This window comes from Lissotriton vulgaris, chromosome 4_1, assembly GCF_964263255.1.
Source record: "Lissotriton vulgaris chromosome 4_1, aLisVul1.2, whole genome shotgun sequence".
Taxonomy (NCBI): domain Eukaryota; kingdom Metazoa; phylum Chordata; class Amphibia; order Caudata; family Salamandridae; genus Lissotriton; species Lissotriton vulgaris.
The window spans coordinates 1,732,597,524-1,732,610,335 of record NC_141691.1 but is presented as its reverse complement, the minus strand read 5'-3'; positions in this window follow the sequence as shown (position 1 = coordinate 1,732,610,335).

Here is a 12,812-nt window from a genome sequence, read left to right as displayed (position 1 = left end):
AAATTATACTCCACTCTCCAAGCTCTTTTCTTTGATATTTTCAATTTTGATTCATCTTCACTGTCATCTGTTTCACTTTTTGTGTTATCAGCTGATTCATTAATAATCAGTTTTATTGTGTCAGATTCTTCTTCAGATTCAGGTACTTCTTTACTCGGCAGTTTCACTTTGTTAGGAACAACATCCTTATAGCTGGTACTTGGAATTTCTTCTTCTTCTTCTTCCTCAATTACTTTCAGTTCACCAGTTTCAGAATTTTCGTTCCTTCTTCCAAAGTTTCCAATCTGCTTTTCAATACTCTCCTGATCTTGATCTTGAATCACATCTTGTTCAGTTTCTATTTCTACTTCTTGATCTAGCAGATCTTTGTCATTTTCTTCTTCAGAATATTGTATTACAATTTCTTCATTTTCTTCATTCAATGCTTCATTCGCATTTGAATCTTCCAGATGTCGACTTTCTTGTCGATCTTCAGGATCTGGATTTCTTTCAGGTTCTTCTTCTGAATCTGAATCAGCTGTTGTATCACCTTCGTCAGGATTCTCAGGTGTTGGCACACATATGGTATGGCTAGCATGAAAGAACAACATCTAGTGGAGAAACCACTAGTATGCCAAACGCACAGCTGGATGCAAAGTATGACAATTTAAACTCAAGAAACTGTAGCTTGTTTAAATCACTATTAAACAATCAAGAATAAACTTTTACAGTCAACGTTAATTCAATTTATATATTTATTTTCGTTTTCAGCAAATACGTGAAACAATTGATGAACTACAAGACTTTTGCTTGTACTATAAAAAAATCATTATGATACTGCTGTTGCGAGAAAATAAATGCACATTGCTATCAGTCAATCATAGATACATTATGTTAATAACAATACCGAAAAATGGATCATTTGAAAAAGCCCAATGCATTTTGGGTAGATCCCTTCTTCAGGGGCACTGTAGGAATGAATAGAAATGAAACAAAAAATCAACACTGCATCAAAAAGCCAGAATTCAGATATGCATATTCTTACTACAAACATGATGATAACAAGGTACATGCTCTTTTTGCATCCAGAGAACACGATGCAGTTATCTGAATAAATACCTTATGTGTTTATCTCTAGGTCAACCAGAAAAGTAAAAGAAAAAAAGAGAAAGAGAAATGGGTGCTTCCAGAAAAAGCCACCGCCAAAAGTGTCCAAGTGAAAAGTTGAGAAGTACTCATTATCAGTAGTTGTGTATATCATGCAAATGCCTCGGCCGTGGATCTCAAATCACTAAACTACCCACACCATCTTCCTTATACAATTAAACTTACTGTGAAATTCGGTTGTGTAGAGGCTAGTATTAGAAAAAAGCCTTGGAGAAGGTTTGTAGCACTTCGTTCTACATATGCAAAAGATGGAGATAAACACTTGTAACAGCGACTCAACTCACAGAACTTAACACTCGGGTCAATGTTTGATACTAAATAAACTGTTAAAGAAACTTACGAAAATTAGTGCTGCTATAAAGATCTTCTTGCTGGATCTACAGTTAGCCCAAAACTGCGACAATGTCTTCTCAAAAACGAGCCTGAAATGTCAATAAACCTGTTCCTACTGTGAATGTCACACACTGTAGAACCAACCTAGTGTCTGTTGGACAACACGTTATTAAAATAAGCCAAAACGCACTATGGCTAGCATGAATCCATACTTTCAATCCCCTACACTTTACTGCATTTGTTGTGACCAGTATCACCTGTCTTGCCTTCTGCCACCTTGGTACTAGGCAATTTCTTCTTCGATGTACCTTTGTCCTTACCCAGTCTCCTGGTAACAGATCATGAGCTTGTTCTTTCTCTTTTGTAAATACTTCAGTTCCTACCTGATAGAACATAGAAGTTACCACGTCAGATAGATTTCTGCAGTAATCCATAATGACGCTATCATTAATGCTCAACAGTTTATCAACTGGAACAAATGCTTGCCTCATGACCCTGCCCATTAGAATCTCGTGAGGACTCAATCCTGTTTTTCTATCTGGAATGCTTCTCAAAGACATCAAAACAAGTGGAAGTGCATCTGTCCATTTCATTCCTGTTGCTAAGCACATTTGAGCTATTCTGTTTTTTATTGTACCATTCACTTGCTCAACAACACCTGATGCTTCTGGTCTGTAAGCACAATGTAATTTTTGCTTTATACCTAGTGCTTCACAAATCAATTTTAACAATCTGTTTTCAAAATGTGTGCCGCGATCTGTCTCGATCGAAACTGGAAATCCATACCTTGGTATGATTTCTCTCAAAAGCAATTTTGCCACAGTAATTGAATCATTGTGATGTGTTGGAAATGCTTCCACCCATCTTGAAAACAAACAGATTATCTGAGTTTGTTGTGAGGTGGCATGTCAATGAAGTCAAGCTGTATTCTGGTAAATGGACCACCCTCCCGTCCTATGGTTCCCATGCTTACAACAGTTTTTCTGTTTGGGTTGATCTGTTGACAGATAAGACATCTTTGACAAAAGGATTCTGCAATTATTCTGAATTTTGGATTGTACCATATTTGCCTAAATAATCTAATCATTGAATCTCTTCCAATATGTCCTGGACCATGATACATGTGTGCCATGTCATACTATCTGGCATTACTGCTCTGTCATCTCTGTAAACCCAAACCTCATCTTCTTCTCTTTGTCTGCATCCTGCTTTTAACCATGTGTCTTTCTCCTCATCCTTTGCCTCATCTTACAACTGTTTACTCCCTGCCAAGTCTCAACTACCATTATTAGCATAAGTGAGTTCAAAACATGTTCATTTTCTTTTTCCCGATTAACTGACACATTATGTTTTGCACAGAATTTTGCTATTGAATCAGCATATGAGTTTCCTTTTGTTATGTAGTCCTCTCCTTTCTTATGTGCTGTGCATTTAACTACTGCAATTTTTTCTGGTAACTGAATTCCATCAATTAATCTTTTTATTAGCTAAGCATTTCTTATTCGTGATCCTGCAGAAGGTAAATATCCTCTTTGAGACCAGAGCTGGCCATAGTCATGGACTACACCATAACCATATTGACTATCAGTCACTGTGGTAATTTTTTGCCCTTATCCCAATTCACATGCACGAATCAAAGCAATTAATTCTGCTACTTGTGCTGAACGAATTCCTTTGAGACTGGAAGCTTCAATCACATCTGCAACTGTACACACCGAGTGTGCTGCACTCAGAACACCTTCATCTGTGTAATGGTATCCAGGCAGGTTCCGCAGGAGCGTCAGGAATCCGATGATAATTCCACAGCCTTCCCCTACGGCCTTCCGACTCTATCAAACACTAGAGTATCGAGAGGCTCGCCAGGGGAAAACAGGGAGACAAAACAAGGAAAGGCGGGGAAGAAACAAAAGAAGACTTGACTGTAATCTTCTGTGATGATTGGACACCCTGCTGTGCGGAATTCAGGAGGACATCGGGCTGAAATAAAAATATATATATCTAACAACAGTTTCTACTATACATAAGCCTCTATGTTCTCTATATCAATATAACATACCACCAATGTTTTGTCTGATGTTCAGGATTGATGTACAGGAAGGGGAGGATTTCGTCTTGAGCTACAACTAGAGTAATGGAACAGGATTGAGTAATAACACTCTTTCCACCATGAACATACACTGTTAATTCCTAAAGAATATACTCTCTCACTGGTTTTGATGTACAAGGCTGTCCAACGTAAGTGGTATTCAATAGTACACTTGACAAGCATTCAATGACAACACCAGCACAGGGCAATGGATATCTAAAGAACAAAACACATGAATGAAAACCAATGAACATCAAATGCCTTGAATAAACAATTAGGCAGCGCACAGCGCTGTTACCGTGATTCTTAGACGAGTCTGTTATGTCTTGCACTTCCAATTGAATCCACGCAAGTGTCCCCAAGCACAGAAAATAGCTGACCCAGATAATGGATGATGAGGGGCCAGCAGTAATGCAGTCAAGTAAGGAATGAAAGGGACAAATAAAGTGGACTCGCCGAATGGCCGAGGAAAACCCCAGCCAGCAGGCGTACGAGGTGCACAAACAACCTAAATACCTAAATAAGGAGACCCTTAGGCCACCCGGCCGAACGACGGAGACCAAGCCCGGCCATCAGGCGGAGTAGCCAACAAATAGGTCTTTGAGGGTAGGGAAGTGTAGCCCGGCCGGACGGCGGAGACCAAGCCCGGCCGTCGGGCGGAGCAACAAACGGGAGTGGGAGAAGAGCACCAAGTGCCCGGCCGGACGACGGGGACCAAGCCCGGCCGTCGGGCGGAGCAGCAATCGGGAAGGGAGCAGAGCAGAAAAATGCCCGGCCGGACGACGGAGACCAAGCCCGGCCGTCGGGCGGAGCAAAGGGAAAGGGGAGGTAGAGTAAGCGAGCTCCAGCAGAGAACGAAAGCGGGAGCCTCGAAAACTCTCTGAAAACACGAAGGACAGAAACTTCCTTCAGGTAGCACTCGAAACGAAAGAGACCATAAACCGGAAGTCAGGCACAGGAAACAGGACGGAACAGGAACACGGAGCTAGACGCAAGAACGTAAAGCGTCGCTCCCAGGGCTCATGTCTGATTTATAGGGGGTTGTTCTTAAAGGGACAGTATGTGTACTCTTCGGGGCGCGATTCTCGGGGCATGACAGTACACTCCCCCCACAATTCCCCTCCCCTGCTTTGGGTTTGTCTGGATGCTTCAGATGGAATAAACGTATCAATCGAGGAGCATGTACATTTGATACCGGTTCCCATGTCCGCTCCTCTATTCCATAACCCTTCCAATGGATCAAATATTGAAGGTTCCTTCCTACAATACGGGAATCTAGAATCGCCCCTACCTCATACTCCTCCGAGTCCTGAAGGATCACAGGAGCTGGTCTTTGGGGTAATCGTGTACCTGGTTCAACCGGCTTCAACAGCGAAACATGGAACAAGGGGTGGATTTTGAATGAAGGGGGAAGTTCCAGTTTCATGGCCACAGGATTGATCATTTTCACCACCTTATACGGGCCAATGTACTTGGGGTTGATCTTGCGTGGACCTCCCAGAGCTATGTATTTAGTGGAAAGCCACACTGCATCACCTTGCGTGTAAATAGGTTCTAAACTCCTGTGTAAGTTTGCCCCTTCTGTATACCTCACATTTGCCATCTCGAGACAGTCTAATGCATCCTTCTGTACCTTATGTAGTCTTTCCAATCTGTCAGAGGCAGCAGGGGTGGAACAGTCAATAGGGGACCCTGAAGGCAACAGTTTTGGGTGAAACCCATAGGAACAAAAGAAGGGGTGGTGTTGGTGGATGAGTGTGGACTGCTATTGTACGAGATCTCACCCAGCCAAACAAACTCATCCCAATCCTTCAAGGAGTGCAAACACTGATTACGTATGGATTGCTCAAAACACTGATTAACCCTTTCTGTTTGTCCATCTGTCTTGGGGTGATGACTTGAGGATAACCTAACCTCTATCTGGAGCAAAGAACACAAACATTTCCAGAAACGTGACACAAACTGGGCACCCCTGTCGGAAACCAGGACGGAAGGGAACCCATGGAGTCGGATTATGTGTTGCATAAATACAGAAGCCAATTCACTTGCTGTGGGCAACCTCGGTAGCGGTACAAAATGAGCCATCTTTGTGAACAGATCTACCACTACTAACAAAGTGTTGTTTTTCATCTTAGTGAGAGGCAACTCTACTATGAAATCGAGACACACAGTATGCCACGGACCAGGAGGAGATGCTAACGGCATGAGTAGACCTACGGGATTAAGACATGATACCTTAGTTTGAGCGCAAACGTGACAAGTCTTTACATAGGACTCTATGTCTTTGAGCATTTCAGGCCACCAAAACTGATCTCTCAAAGCCTTGGTAGTCTTCTTTATCCATGGATGGCCCGCTACAGGATGAGAGTGATACCATTGCATAGCCTGTTCCTGCAACTCCTTAGAGGGTAGAACCACTCCCCCCTGGACACAAACTAATCCTCCCTTTACAGACACTTCTCGGGATCCCACCAAGGATGCAACATCCACTGCGGCCTGACTGCTCCGTACTTGAGCTAGAAAATTCTCTTCAGTTGACGTTCCTCCAATGATACTAGGTCTGGGAATGATGTAAGGTGGCTCTATAACCTCTGTGGGGGAGTCAAACCCTAAACGTGATAGAGCGTCTGCCTTGCCATTTCTTCTTCCTGGTCTGTATTGGACGGTGAAATCATACTCACTAAAAAATTGTGACCATCGTAATTGTCTCATAGAAAGGGCCTTGGCGGATTTAATGTATTGCAAGTTGCGGTGATCTGTATATACCACCGCCGGATATCTGGCCCCTAAAAAATACTGTCTCCATTCTTCAAATGCTTTTTAATGGCGAGAAGTTCCTTATCTCCCACTGCATAGTTGTATTCTGCAGGGGTGAACTTATGTGAATAGTAGGCCACAGGATGACACTCGCCTGTTGTTGTAGCCATTTGAGACAGCACTCCTCCCACAGCCACCTGCGAAGCATCCACCTCCACCACAAAGGGATAGGATGGATCAGGATGTCGCAGTATAGGGGCACAGGTGAAGGCCTTCTTCAGAAGACGGAAAGAAGTCTCAGCCTCATGGGACCACACAAAAGAGATTCCTTTCTTCAACAAAGCTGTGATAGGCGCCACAAGGGTAGAAAAATCTTGAATAAACCGTCTGTAGAAATTAGCCAGACCCAAGAAACTTTGAATTTCTTTCACCGTACGAGGAGCTGGCCATGCCAATACTGCGTCTACCTTGGTGGAATCCATACGAAGACCCTAAGGAGAAATGACATACCCCAAAAAAGGAACTTCTTGTGTGTGGAAAGTGCATTCCTCTAACTTGCAGTACAAGCGATTTTCCAGTAATCGTTCAAGTACATTGCGTACATGCTGCACATGTTCAACCATAGATGGAGAAAAAATCAAAAGATCATCTATGTAAGCAATAACATATACTTCCAACATATTCTTCAACACTTCATTTATAAAAAACTGAAATGCTGCAGGAGCATTTCAAAGCCCAAAGGGCATCACGAGATACTCAAAAAGACTGAATTTGGTACAAAAAGCGGTCTTCCATTCATCTCCCTCCTTGACCCTCACTAGATGGTATGCGCCACGTAAGTCTAGCTTGGTGAAGAATTGGGCATTGCGGATTCGGTCAAGGAGAGAGGCGATCAGGGGTAGTGGATATCTATTCTTTATTGTGACGTCGTTCAGTTTCCTGTAGTCAATACAGAAACGAAGACCCCCTTCTCTCTTGGGGATAAAAAAAAGAGATGACGTGACTGGCCAACGGGAAGGTCTGATGAAGCCCTTTTCAAGCATGGTATCCAGATATACTCGTAAATACTCGTAAATACTCGTTTTCTTTTTCGGTGAGAGCGTACACCCTACTACATGGAATTCTGGCCCCTGTTTCTAGGTCAATTCGACATTCATAAACCCTATGCGGAGGGAGAATGTCGGCTTCTCTGACATCAAAGACTGCCTGTAAGTCGTGATAGCAAGGTGGTAGTTCTGGATCACCCTCATTATTAGCGAGTTTGGCGGATGACTTGTCCACTAAGGCCCCTACCGCTTGTGCCCCTTTATCGTGGGGAAAGGTTATCATAGAGGTCTCCCAGTTTATATCAGGATTTTGGGATCTCAACCAAGGAATACCCAGGAGCACCGGGAATTGCGGGGAACAGATAAGATCAAACCTTATTTCTTCATGATGTTCTGATTCTATAATCATGTGTAGGAAGGAGGTATGATGTGTTACAGGACCCGATACAAGTGTGCTGCCATCTATAGTGGTAACATGACTGGCTATCTCTTTACTAGTATAGGGTATCATGTTCTCTTTAGCCCACTTCTCGTCCATATAATTCCCTGATGCACCAGAATCCACCATAACTAACACATGTAATCCAAGTTCACCGTGGGACAAAAATGCTGACACATAGAGATGATTTGTAGGAGAACATTTGTAATCAGAGGAAGAGACTGTTAATCCAGATCTACCCGGAATCCTTGTCTCACAGGATTCCAGGCTTCCTAGTTTCCCGAATACCTAGGGTTTGCGGGTTTTACAGGACAATCTCTCAAAAAGTGACCTGCTTTCCCAAATACAAACAGAGTCTGAGTGTTCGTCTTCTCTGCCTTTCCTCTGGTGTAAGGGGTCCCCGCACTATGCCTATCTGCATAGGCTCACTCTCTTCACTGGTTTTTTCTGCTACACTCTTCCTCTCTCTAAGAGGCAAGTATCTTGCTTCATGTTTACCCCTCTCTTTCTTTCTTTCCTGGATGTGATGATCTATCTTAACCACCAGGTCAATCAAATCAGTACAGGACGTAGGTAAATCCACTATTTGGGAAAGAGCATCCTTTAAATCTTCTCTTAAGCCTTTATAAAACATGGTACTGCGTTTTTCTTCAGGCCAATTGGATTCTACTACTAACCTACGAAAGGAGGTAATGTGGCTACAAGGTCTTGGTTACCTTGTTTCAGACTCAATAATTCCGTATCTGATGAATGGGTGTAGACATGTCTGTCGAATAATTTACGGAATTCCCTCCTGAAAGGCGTGTAGCTATGTCACAGTGGATCATCCCGGTCAACCAACGGTATGGCCCAATCTGCAGCCGCCCCACTGAGATATGAAATCACAAAGGCCACCTTTGCCTGCTCGGATGGGAAACAGCTAGCTTTACAGGAAAAATGAAGCTGATACTGACTAAGAAACGCGGCAGATCGTGCTGCATCTCCTGCATATCTTTCAGGGGGTGCTAGCGGTATGGAAGGAGGTGTGGTAACCTGAACTATTGAAGAACCTCCCCCCGTGGCCCCAGCTGTTTGTTGTCTTTGTAACGTGTCTACTCTAGTTATCAAAGCCTGGGTCTCAACCTGTAAGTTCCCTAACATATTAGCTACATCAGATAGGGAAACAGCATCCAGATCCATGACGCTCGGGCAGAACAAACCCCTTGGCCTTTACGTTCTGTAATGGTATCCAGGCAGGTTCCGCAGGAGCGTCAGGAATCCGATGATAATTCCACAGCCTTCCCCTATGGCCTTCCGACTCTATCAAACACTAGAGTATCAAGAGGCTCGCTAGGGGAAAAGAGGGAGACAAAACAAGGAAAGGCGGGGAAGAAACAAAAGAAGACTTGACTGTAATCTTCTGTGATGATTGGACACCCTGCTGTGCGGAATTCAGGAGGACATCGGGCTGAAATATATCTAACAACAGTTTCTAGCCTCTATGTTCTCTATATCAATGTAACATACCACCAATGTTTTGTCTGATGTTCAGGATTGATGTACAGGAAGGGGAGGATTTCGTCTTGAGCTACAACTAGAGTAATGAAACAGGATTGAGTAATAACACTCTTTCCACCATGGACATACACTGTTAATTCCTAAAGAATAAACTCTCTCACTGGTTTTGATGCACAAGGCTGTCCAACGTAAGTGGTATTCAATAGTACACTTGACAAGCATTCAATGCCAACACCAGCACAGGGCAATGGATATCTAAAGAACAAAACACATGAATGAAAACCAATGAACATCAAATGCCTTGAATAAACAATTAGGCAGCGCACAGCGCTGTTACCGTGATTCTTAGATGAGTCTGTTATGTCTTGCACTTCCAATTGAATCCACGCAAGTGTCCCCAAGCACAGAAAATAGCTGACCCAGATAATGGATGATGAGGGGCCAGCAGTAATGCAGTCAAGTAAGGAATGAAAGGGACAAATAAAGTGGTCTCGCCGAATGGCCGAGGAAAACCCCAGCCAGCAGGCGTACGAGGTGTACAAACGACCTAAATACCTAAATAAGGAGACCCTTAGGCCACCCGGCCGAACGACGGAGACCAAGCCCGGCCGTCAGGCGGAGTAGCCAACAAATAGGCCTTTGAGGGTAGGGAAGTGTAGCCCGGCCGGACGGCGGAGACCAAGCCCGGCCGTCGGGCAGAGCAACAAACGGGAGTGGGAGACGAGCACCAAGTGCCCGGCCGACGACGGGGACCAAGCCCGGCCGTCGGGCGGAGCAGCAATCGGGAAGGGAGCAGAGCAGAAAAATGCCCGGCCGGACGATGGAGACCAAGCCCGGCCGTCGGGCGGAGCAAAGGGAAAGGGGAGGTAGAGTAAGCGAGCTCCAGCAGAGAACGAAAGTGGGAGCCTCGAAAACTCTCTGAAAACACGAAGGACAGAAACTTCCTTCGGGTAGCACTCGAAACGAAAGAGACCATAAACCGGAAGTCAGACACAGGAAACAGGACGGAACAGGAACACGGAGCTAGACGCAAGAACGTAAAGCGTCGCTCCCAGGGCTCACGTCTGATTTATAGGGGGTTGTTCTTAAAGAGACAGTACGTGTACTCTTCGGGGCGCGATTCTCGGGGCATGTCAATCTGTTCTTAAGCATGAACCATCAACAAACAAAACATAATCTGATTCAGGCAATGGGACATCTTTAATGTCTTGTCTTGGTTAAGTGCAATATTCTAATACATCCAGGCATTCATGATCAACCTCATCCTTGATTTCTATTTCAGTAGTGCCAGGTAATAATGTGGAAGGATTTAAGTTCACACATCTTGCAATTGAAACATTGTCTGATCCAAGAATAACTTTTTCATATTTTGTCATCCTATTGTTTGGCAAATGCTGTGTTTTGCTTCTAGTGAGAAGAATTTCAACTGAGTGTGGCACATATACTTTTACAGGAAATCCCATTATTATTCCTTCACTTTGTTCCAAACTTACACTTGTTGCAGCTACTGCTTTTATGCAACCTGGTAATGCTTTTGCAACAGGGTCAAAACCAGCTGAGAAATATGCTATTGGCTTTCCCAGTCTTATTTTATTTATTTATTTTATAGCATTTGTAAGGCGCACAGCTACCCACAAAGGGTTTCCCGGCGCCGAAAAAGCGGATCACGAGCACAGCTAGAGAGAGAGAAAATCCAAGGGTACTATTTGTCAAACAACCAGGTCTTTACACTTTTTCTGAAATTCCTGTAGTTTTCCTCTTTGCGTATTTGGATGGGCAATGTGTTCCACAGGGTTGGACCCAGATATGCAAACGATCTCCCGCGCATTCTAGCCCGTTTGTACCTGGGAACCGCAAAAGTCGCTGATGTAGCTGAGCGAAGATTGCGATTGGGAAAGTGGGGTTTGGCAAGATCTTGGAGATACTTGGGGGCGGTCCCAGCTTTAATTTTAAACAGATAACTCAGGGTTTTGAAACGAATCGGTTTTCGACCCTGAGCCAGTGTAGATCCCTAAGATGTTTAGTGATCCTGGCGTGTCTGGGTATTCTACAAAGCAGTCTGGCCGCGGCGTTTTGTACCAGTTGTAAGCGTTTTACTACTGCTTTGTTTGCACCCAGGTACAGGATGTTACTGTAGTCAAGCCGAGAAGTTACTAAGGCATTGACTACGGTCTTCTGGGTGGTAAGTGGCAACATCCAAACAATTTTACGGAGCCATCATAGAATAGTAAAACATGTGCCCGCCACTTTGTTAGCTTGCTGTGTCATAGAGAGATTGTCATCTATGATGACCCCAAGATTTCTGACTTGAGTGGCTGGAGGCGGTAACTTGCCTAGTGATGTCGGCCAGTGGGGATCACTCCAAAGATCCTTATTATTCCCTAAAAGGAGGACCTCAGTTTTGTCCCCATTCAATTTAAGTTGATTAGCCGACATCCAGCAAAATATCTCATTAAGGCCTATTTTGAGTGCGGAAGGAGCAGACGTATCAGATTTAGAAAGAGAGAACAAAATCTGAGAATCGTCAGCATATGTCATTAAAATAAGACCAAAGTTCTCAGCAAGATTGGCTAGAGGACGAAGATACAAATTAAACAACAGGGGACTCCGTATAGATCCCTGTGGTACACCATGGGGAGAGTAGAAGACATCCGAGCAGGCCTCAGCAGAGGTGATCTGGAAGGTGCGTAGGGATAGGTATGATTTAATCCATTCAAACGCCCTGCCCTCGACACCACACTCCACACACTCCTCCAGCCTGGCAAGCAGTCTGGAATGAGAGATGGTGTCGAAGGCCGCACTGAGATCTAACAGGACCAGTGCCACCGTTTGTCCATCATCTCTGAGCTCTCTGATCTTTTCCGTAATCCCGAGCAGGGCTGTCTCGGTGGAGTATCCACTCCTAAAACCAGACTGGGACGGATGAAGTAATTCATTTTTCTCCACATATGACGAAAGTGCCTCATGAATATGCCTTTCCAACATTTTGGAAAAAGCAGGGAGTAACGATATTGGCCGATAATTGGCCAATATCGTAGGATAGGCAGTCGGCTTTTTTAACAAAGGGCTGACTATGGCATGTTTCCATAAAGCAGGAACTGAGGCGTGTTCCATAGAGGCATTAAGTGTATCTGTGATGGGCGTCAGGGTGGAGTCCTCCAGTTGGCTCATGATACTGATGGGAATGGGGTCGCGAGGGGAACCCGATTTGATGGATTTTAGAAGTTTCCTCAGTTGATCTGGTGTAATGGGAGGCCAGGCATCGAGATGGCAATTTCCTTTAGGGGTTAGGGGAGTGTCATTTTGGTTATGGGCGTTAGTGCTGTTTTTGTTTATATTGGAGACGATCTTCTCAATTTTTTCAGTGAAAAAGGACGCCAGATCCTGACACTGCTGGGTGTTGAGTGGAGCCGCCTCCGCTCTACAATTTTCTCCCGCCAATTCCTTCACAGTGTTGAAAAGCGTCTGGACTTTGTTTACAGCTGTATTTATGGTGGTGGTCACATAG